Source organism: Poecilia formosa, unplaced genomic scaffold (assembly GCF_000485575.1).
Source record: "Poecilia formosa unplaced genomic scaffold, Poecilia_formosa-5.1.2 Scaffold1009, whole genome shotgun sequence".
Lineage (NCBI taxonomy): Eukaryota > Metazoa > Chordata > Actinopteri > Cyprinodontiformes > Poeciliidae > Poecilia > Poecilia formosa.
In genome coordinates this window covers 26,444-35,847 of record NW_006800948.1, presented here as the reverse complement: position 1 = coordinate 35,847, position 9,404 = coordinate 26,444, and the positions used below count along the sequence as shown (strand labels likewise).

The following is a 9,404-nucleotide window of genomic DNA, read 5'->3' as shown; positions in this document are numbered from 1 at the left end:
AGCCGTATTAGCTCCTGGAGATGTGATGTCAACGCCTTAGGTGCAAAGAGCCCATTAATCCGGGGGGCACTCGTTTAATAGAAGGCATATTGCGAAAATAACTTGCTGGATATTGAAGGTTCCAGTTGTTATCGATACATGGGTAAGTATATCATCTCACAGGACATTTAAAGAACTACTTACAATTAAAATAAGGAAGGTTTATTTAGGCAGACGCTTGAAACTCCGGCGTAAAAGGGTTAAAAACCACAGCTAGTATTTTACAACAAAGCTTACTGGGAGGGGAAAAGATGGAGAGGGAGTGAAAAGTAAAGAAGAGACATAGGGAGAGAAAACAGGACCTTTAATCCAGTCGGGGGTCTTGGCAAATACCTCTCAGAGATGTTTTTATTGTTTTAATAACACCAGCATTGCAGTGGATTTGTTTTGATCTTGTAAAATTATAAATATTGATTTTTGTTATGGGAGAAGAGTTTCAGTGGTTAGACAGGAAAGACACCTCTCTCTAAAAACCAAGATAAACCTTGCTTCTTTTAGCCGCTAGAAGTATGGTTCCTGAATGTTGTCTTCAGTTGCTAATAAAAAAGAAGCTAAAATATAGTTGTAGTTAGTGGCACAAAAAGTGAGCATGCAGTACATGCAATGCATAGGGGCGCCACACCAGAGGGGGCGTCAAAACCCCGTCTGGAGGGGGCGACGCGCCGATGATGTGTTCGCATCCACTTGACCGCCCTTACGCTCTTTCACCTCGTGCCCATAACAGGGTAAACATAGCGAGTTTTACCTTTCATGTACCTTCGTGTCGGGGAGGGAGGGGGGGTAGGTAGAGTGAGCGTATGTTATGTATGCATCCACCTGAGAAATGCAGCACGTGTGCTCCTTCACCTTCACGTACCTTCCTTCGGGCTGGGGGGGGAGCGATTTATGTGTTTGCATCCACCTGAATTATATGTAGTTCCGACCCTGGCTGTAGTCCAACTTCTTCCTCCTTTTAGGACATATCTAGATAAACAGAGAATACTTTGATTGTAATGTTAACTGATAAAAGGAACACCACCTGGCAAATTTATATAATATTTGTCTGATAGATTTGGTCCCTCGTAGTGTAAGACACCTTCCAGGCCTCTTTCTTAAAGAAGAAAGAGAAAAAGGTCTGCCACTGTTTGTGCTGCCAATGCAGACACTTGCTTTAGTGCCTGTTTGATATCACAAAGTAGCTTGTTCCCAGTGTGAGTCGAACTCACATTCCATTGTCCTGGATATTGTTTTATAGCTCTCATCTTTGCAAATGATGTGGTTCTGGTAGTAGTATCTCCATCTACAACCATCACTATGCAGAAGAGCAGCATAGAACTATCAGATTCGTATGATAACATTTTACAGTGGTTCTCTACTGTAAATGAGTTGGAGAGCATTGTCAGAGGAATTTCCTAATGAAGCTTTTCCCTCTAGGGCATAATGTGGAATAAGTTAAAGATTATAGGTATATGTGAATATACATTTATATGTTTGTCTTCAGATAATATTTGATCTGATATGCAAGTATACTAGTATGCAAATTAATTCACTGCAGAACTAAAACCTTACATAGTCCAAACTCAAAACTCAAAGATTGGATTTATTGTTTCATAAATCTTTCTGCATTTACATTTGTCTTGTTGAGACTAACAAAATGCATGTTAATGATAAAAAAATTCAATTGCTAGTAGTTTTTTCAGCACGTGCTGGTTTTCTCTGCTCCACCTTAGTGCTGCCTCACAAGCCTTCTTCCTTAGGCTGGAAAGGAACTGAAAGCACCTGAGCAGAATGCTTTAATCACATCTGGCTGGCACATTGGAGCAGCTTAATTGCATTGAGGAAAATGTCAGAAAGCAAATGAGTCCAACATGTCAATGTGTTAATTCCACTATCGATTTCATTGATGCGTCATTCACACTCTTACCTCTCATTAAAACTGACCTGTCAGATAACATGCACATTGCACTTGCACAAACATGGCCTTTATTCCTGTCTTCCAATAAGCACATTCACAATTCTGTTTACTCCAGGCTGTTATTTAATAAAATAAAAACTAAATGTTCTGCAACAGAATGTTGCTGCAGGAAGACCATTTGTTACGCATTGTAACCCGAGATTCTATGAGTATAGGCGCAGCCCTTTAAGGCTATCATTAGTGGGCACTGAAAAAAGCTTAGTCCATGCCCACCTATTGGGTGGACCCCACCCCGGTCTGTATAAATAACAGTCAGATCGGACAAATGGCTCCCTAACAGCCATTTTCTTCAGGCATTCAGGAACCAGTGAGGCCCACAGCTTAAAGGGCTGCGCCTATACTCATAGAATGTGGGGTTACAATACGTAACAAATGGTCCATTTCGTATAGGCTTTGCCCTTTAAGGCTATTGCTAGTGTTAAAGGCGAAGCAGGATGTAGTCTATGCCTCACTGGGTCCATCCACACTACCACCATGAAGCATCTGTTTGCACATAAAAAAAAAAAACAACAACAAAAAAAAAACAGTCTCAGTCCAATTACGCACTCCCGGCCTCCCATACAGTAGAAGGAGAGATAGAAGAACAGCTTCTGGTTAGAAAGACCTGCTGCTGCGAATAGGAACAACGAACTGCAACAATGTAATGATTAACAGAGCAGGTAACTTGTATAGCATTTTGGACAACCATGTTGTTCTTAAATAGACATAGAACTCCACAGGAAAAAATAACAATGATATCAGCCGAAACATGCATTATGATGCAGCAGAAAAGGCCACCGAGTGTGAACGGACACAACACAGGGGAAAAACCTGGCCCGTTTAACCAATTACAGCAGAAGACATGAATCGTGACCGAAAAACATCATGTCACCCTGTGTTACATGCAAGGGTGAGACAATATCAATACGTGATAAAAATAATTATTCTGTCATAACTCCAAGAACAGAACAGTCTTTGTGTTGCTACGCTGTGCTGCAGAAAAAGAGGGAGCCATTTTCCAGTCTGACCGTTATTTATACAGACCGGGGTGGGGTCCATCCAGTAGGTGGGTGTGGACTAAGCTTTTTCAGTGCTGCACTCCACGCGAGGGATAAACCCACTAGCGATAGAACAAAGATCACCATGACTCTGGGCAGCAGACCTTCCCAAAGATGACATATTCAATTGTTCATTTGCAATCAAACACTTTAGCCATATAGAAACACTTTATAAAATTAGTAAGAATAAGAACAAAAAAGAAAAAGTCAGAAAAGTGAGAAGTGTTTATCTACAAACAATGTTCAAAGTCAGTTCCCAGGGGATCGGCAACGAGGGGTCCGGACTGAAAGGGAAGTGGATAGACGGTGAGTTTGAGGCCCAAAGGAATATTGTCTACTGAATGATTACTGGATATTTCTTACTTTGACTTCAGCAAACTGGACTGAGGAGAGCACGGAGGCTTTTCAGGAGGAGATCTTGACGGAGGCGTCCAACTGTGGGCCAACTGAGGGTCTGCAGATGCGGTACGGCGTTGGAGGGAGGACAGGTAAGATATGCAGCTCACCGAGGATCAGAGTGAGGGATTCAGCCAACGTGGAGTTCCAGAAGAGTTCAAAGACAGCGGGAAGGTGAGTGGATCTTGGGCATCCGGCGGGTAATGTCCGCCAACGTCACAAGGAGAAGTTTCACAGGAAAAAACAACCAGGAGCTCGGGGCTTCGAGTGGATAGGACCACAACGACACAAAGAAGGTTCCTGAGGAGGAGGCACAAAGACTGATTACTAGAAATCTTCACAAAGAGTAACTAGGAAAACACAAGTGGCTGTCAGTACCGATACTGGTTGTACACTCTGGCCTGTTGGCTGAATCCCCCTCTTAAGCTCCTCTTGATAAGATGATGACTTGCAGGTGAGCAGGATAATCAGCGGCAGAAGATCACGCCCTCCAAAACACACCTTCAGACCGGCCTCTGGTGGACAAATGAAGAAAAGCAGCAAAACCACAAACCCAGGAACCCAACAATAACATTATAGATTATTATAATTATAATGTATTGAAGAATGCCTGAGGAAAACGGGAGGACAATTACAATAAATTTTAGTTGAAGCAATACTAGACCCTTCAATATGACAGTGAGCATCTTTTACAAAGCCTTCTATCTCAGATGTCAGAGATGGTTTATGGCTAAAGAAGCAGCTTGCTGAAATTAGTTCAGTTAAAAAGGGCAAAAGTAGCTATTTGGAGGTTAAGGTATGAAATCGCCCCACAGCCTGTTAAAGTTCAGGCTTTTATAGATATCTTTTATTTAATGGTCTTTGCTTGTAATGAAGTTCCTTTCTTTTCAAGAGATAAACACATATGTAAAAAAAAAAAAAAAAACACTGGAAATGTATATGTGAACATTTGTTTTGAAATAACTGAATATATGAAATGGTCCTAATTTTTTTCTACCTAAATGAGTTGTTCAGAACTAATTATCACCTAAGACAAAAAAAGCAGTTGACAGAAGGGTCAGGAAAACAATACAGGGCTAAAATACAAAAATAACGCCAAACCATTTTTAGACAGGTTATTCTGACTGGCAAAGTCTCACACTGTCACTGCTGTGACACATAAATAACATTAAGGATACATCACTAATTCAGCTGTCATGCTACTACAGTGGATACTTGGGATGTTGAGGGTTGCAGATCTTTGAATTATTGACAGTCCTGGAATAGAACTCTGGAGTAGAAGTTGTACCCAAGCCGAAAAGAAAATACATCTTTTGCCATTTAAAGCATGAGTAGTATGTGTAACCATTCACTGAGATTTTTCACTTGCCTTTTAAATGAAAGAAAAGTTCATCTAAAGTGTTCTATTTGATGCAATATTAAAACAAGAAGAAAAATAATTATTCACCAGTGAGAAAGTGGGAAAATGTGAATATTTGAAATGCACCTGTGCTTGTCTTCCAGATGAGCTCTGAGGTCACTATGTTTTTGTCAGGAACTGAACAGAAAATAACTTCACCATTTTTATGTCACTCCATGTCAATTTTCTTAAACAGAGAAAAGCTTTGTGTTTTATTCTAGAACACATTTAATCCAAGATGTCTCCATGCTTCTGACTGACTGGTGCAGCCATTCAGGCATTTTCAGTTAAAGCTCTGCCCACTTTGAGACCTCACAGGATCACACATGTGTTAGGGACACAGGAGAACATTTTGATCAGAGCTGGCTTGGGGCTGTTCCAGACACTAAGCAGAATTTTATTTGGGGGCCCACCTCTTCCTACAACACTGTACCACTACTTCCTGGGGTTAGAGGTGGTCAAGTGGAAAAGTGCTTTTAGAGTTTAGATCAGGCCTAAATATTCCAATCTGGGTCGTGCCTAAACCAATCTGTCTAATCAATTCAAATTGAAGGCCTGAGTCCAATTTAAACCCGACATATTTTAAACTGCTACCAGTTTACATTACTTCCAGACCTATGACTTTGCTCTCTATATGTCAAGCAGTGAAGCATCTTCACTGCTATTGAGCATCTTCTATCTTCATTTTGTGGCTTGTTGTGTTGTGCTTGTTGCTTGTTGCAGGGTGAGTCAAGTGCAAATTATCTGGGATGTGTGACAGATAGGAGCGGGTTTGGTTTGGGCTTAAGCCTGTCTGGAGTCTGCAAGTGACAATGTGGATAGCATAGCAGGGGACATACACCATTATGAAAACATGTGTTAACTCTCACAGTAGATATTATGGCCTTATGTTTACAGCTAACAGCTCAATGTCCTTACCTCAGAACCTTTCTTAGGTAGTTTGTTGCCTAGAGTTATGCCATCTGTCATTCACAAACACACTCAGACTGACTCCTCTGTTGCTTTGGTTCCGTCAGTCCTTAAGTAGAATAAAATTGTTCATGTTTATGTGATCTCATATTCCCTTGATGATGGACGGGATGGCACATTTGTACCTTTTTCTCTGGATGCAAGGAATGATAACAGAGCTAGTTCAACATATTCTCAGCTCCCAGGGAGTATCAGACTGCTCTGTGGGAGGCAGCATACCCTAGCAGCTGATCTCTGCTGTAAACATTGGGCATGTGGCCGCTCATGCAGTCTCCAAACACAAGTGCCAAATATATTACATTTTTATTCAAAGTAAAAACACCAACAGTCAGCTCCATTGTGTGAAGATGAAAGAAGCATAAACACATTAATAAAAGAGAGAACTCATGAATGAGTGGGAACTGCTGAAACAGGCTGTCAGCTCTTGTGATGCCAAATAAAATTATTATACTACAGAGTGCCAGGATCGGTAGTTTTCTGTTTATTTTTGAGTAGTTTCCATGTTTATTTGTTATCCTGTTTCCCTGTGAGTCTCTGCGTTTTTCACGTTGATTGTTCCCAGGTGTGTCTCGTTCCCTTGTTTACCTCCCTTTGTATTTAAACCCACCTGTTGTCTTTGTCTCTTGTCGGGTCCTCGTCTAACGTCTGTTTCTGTCCCCTGTGCTGCCTGTGATTTTGGATTTTGAGTTGTTCTCCTGGTTCGTCATTAAATCATAATTTTCATCATGACTACCTGGTTTCACCGGCCTGGTTTCACTAAGCTGTATCAAAACCTTTATGTTCTTTTCTTCATAGAAAAGAACATAAACCTCAGGTCTGTGGTCCTGGTTTCTAGTGCTTAGAGAACTTTTGGATAATCCATCCATTATCCTACACTGTTAGCCCTGGTGGGATCACAAGGGCTGCTGGTGCCTATCTCCAAAGGTCATTGGATGAAAGGTGAGGTCACCCTGGACAGGTCGCCTGTCCATTGTAGGGCAACACAGAGACAGACAGGACAAACACTCACACCTTACGAGTATTTAAAGAGACTAATTAACCTAACAGTCATGTTTTTTGGACTGTAGGAGGAAGCCGGAATACCCAGAGAGAACCTACCATGCACAGGGAGAACATGGAAACTCCATGCAGAAAGACCGGGGCCAGAAATCAAACCCAGGACCTTCTTGCTGCAAGGCAACAGCAGCACACTCTTTGGGATAAAGTTTTTCTGTAAAAAATAAAAATAAAAATAAAAATGTACTGTTAAGATTAGCCTCTAAGGTATTCATAAATTATGTTTGTCTAGTCATACAATGCACAGTGCTGTGGATTTTTATTAAAATGTGATCCTGATCTGTAAAACCAGTCAGAAGAAAATCAAGCTTCAGACATGAGGATGTTCTTTTCAGTTAGTAACTATTTATTCTATTTTGTCCTGTTCACTCCTGGGAGACTGACAGATTAGGACCATCTGTCATTGCTGCAACAGAAACTTCTCAGCCTTACATCCTTAGACCATCACACTCGCCCAACCCAGCTACACCACTTGGATTGCCATCACCACCAATTTTGCTCCTTGGGTGTTCAGAGTTCTAGTTAGACGCTATCAGTTTAATGACAATTCAGACAAACACTTACCAGAGCATCTGAGCCATATGTTACATGATTGGCAGAGCCAGTGTCCGGCCAGGATGTACCGTCTGGCTACAGTCCCAGTGGGCCGGAAACTGTGTTCGTTCCCATCACACCATCTGCACCACCTGTGGAGAAAGAGGGGGATATTTCTTCAGAGGACAAAATATTCAGATAAGCCATTGACTCAGATAGGGCCTGGTTGGGAAATCAGCAGGGCATTGAGAAGACAATATGGAAGAGAAAATACTGCTTATATTTTTGAGTCTCAACTTTGTAAATTTAGAATCTGAAGAAAGGGAGGCAAAAACTTTTTTTTTGCCAATTTGAGTTTGTAACTTAGGAAAAGTATAACTTAATGTAGTGCAGTACAAGTAATCAACTGCCGCCCTCATTAGGCAGACCTTCACTACTGTTTTAAGTTGTGCAACAACAGGTTTATTTGGCCATGAATAACTGTTAATAAAGGCAGATGGCAATTAACAAAACTAGTATTTTAGTTGCCCCACCACCAGGCTAAGTGTCACTTGTTTATTTAGTTTAGATAGGTTTTTTTTATTCATATGAACCCCAAACATAATTTATCATATGGTCACGCTTTTAGAGTTTTGCACTGAGCGTGCAGTGAGCATATATACCTTTGAGAATAAAGAATAATGTGTGGCGTGTGTATTTACATCTCACACACAGTCAATACGTGTTCTGGCAGCACTTGGAACTTGATAAAGTTAATGTAAATGAAGGACACCAGTCAGTCACAGAAAGGTCTTTTTCAACCAGTATTTCTTGCAAATTCTGCATTCACTTGGATAAATAGTCAATCAAATCCAGCAAATCAAAATATTGCACCAAGCAGCAGATATTACTAAATAAAATAAAACCTACATATATTAAGTTAAACATACAAATTGTCCATTATGTATTTTTTTCTCTTAATTTATTTTACTTTTAAATGTGACCAGTCTCAAGATCATGGCTGTGCAGACACCTTTGGAGGGCCAGGGGCTCAAAGTTAAAAAGGGGCACTGTCAGAGTTGACACCTATCAAACACAGCAAATAACACAGGAAAGACAAGATAAAGTTAGATTCTGAATACTCGCGAGGAGAACAGACAGAGATGGGCTTTCAGTTACAAATCTCCTACTGCTCTGAAGCACATTTTCCTGCCCCTCTCTTTTTATTGTCTTTAGGATCCCTAATCACAGAGAGCGCTGTAACTCTAAAGGGAGGGGGAAAGACACTTCATCACACAGTCACAGCGCCAAGATTATCGCTAACTAACAACACAATCTATCTCACACTAGCTTATCTAGTTCCTGACCCGGGATCAAACAGGACAAGTTGTGAATCTACACGGCGATTGTTTTATAGCTATCTAAGAGGTCAAAAGCAGGGCTTTCTGTGAAGAGCTGCTGTCACTGCTCTTCTTCAGAAAGGCCCTCTGAGAAAGTAAATCAGAGTTAATAACAACACAGAAACATTTCTTAAAAGATATGACTAAAACAAATAAGAGTACATAAACTAAGAACATATAAAACAGTATAACAAATAGTTGATAATACAATTTACCTAACAGGTACATCAAACAAGATTTTAAAACACTGTACAACAACATAGCAACAACCAATTTTAATCAAGAATCTAATATTTAATCGGATCATACTAACATTGCCATCATGTGGGGACAATGCAAAGCAAACTTAGTGTTTTCTCTGATAGTTATAAAGTTTCTATTTCTGCTGCTGACAGAGCTGGAGGGCTGTGTTGATCTGAGACTGTAGTTCTTAAACAGACCATAAGAGAAAAGTTTGCTGATTATGAAATAAGCAAATTTGCTGCTATTTTACTACACAAACCCTCATAATATCTGACTGTTTAATCTCCATAGCAACTTTCCTGTAGACAGTTTTAAAGGTTGAAAAAGTTCAGAGGGGTTAAAAAAAGGGAGGCGGGATGTGTGGGGGACTGTGCATGTCTCTGCTGGATGCCAGGGAC

General features: G+C 40.6%; 1 long non-coding RNA gene across 1 annotated transcript in view; it reads right to left on the bottom strand.

Moving 5' to 3' along the window:
* LOC107835093 (uncharacterized) overlaps nt 1-9,404 on the bottom strand; it is a 20,733-nt gene that overhangs the window by 1,969 nt on the left and 9,360 nt on the right. Inside the window, exon 2 of the long non-coding RNA XR_001660928.1 lies at nt 1,577-1,582. This is a non-coding gene — a long non-coding RNA (uncharacterized LOC107835093). The remainder of the gene's footprint in view (nt 1-1,576; nt 1,583-9,404) is intronic.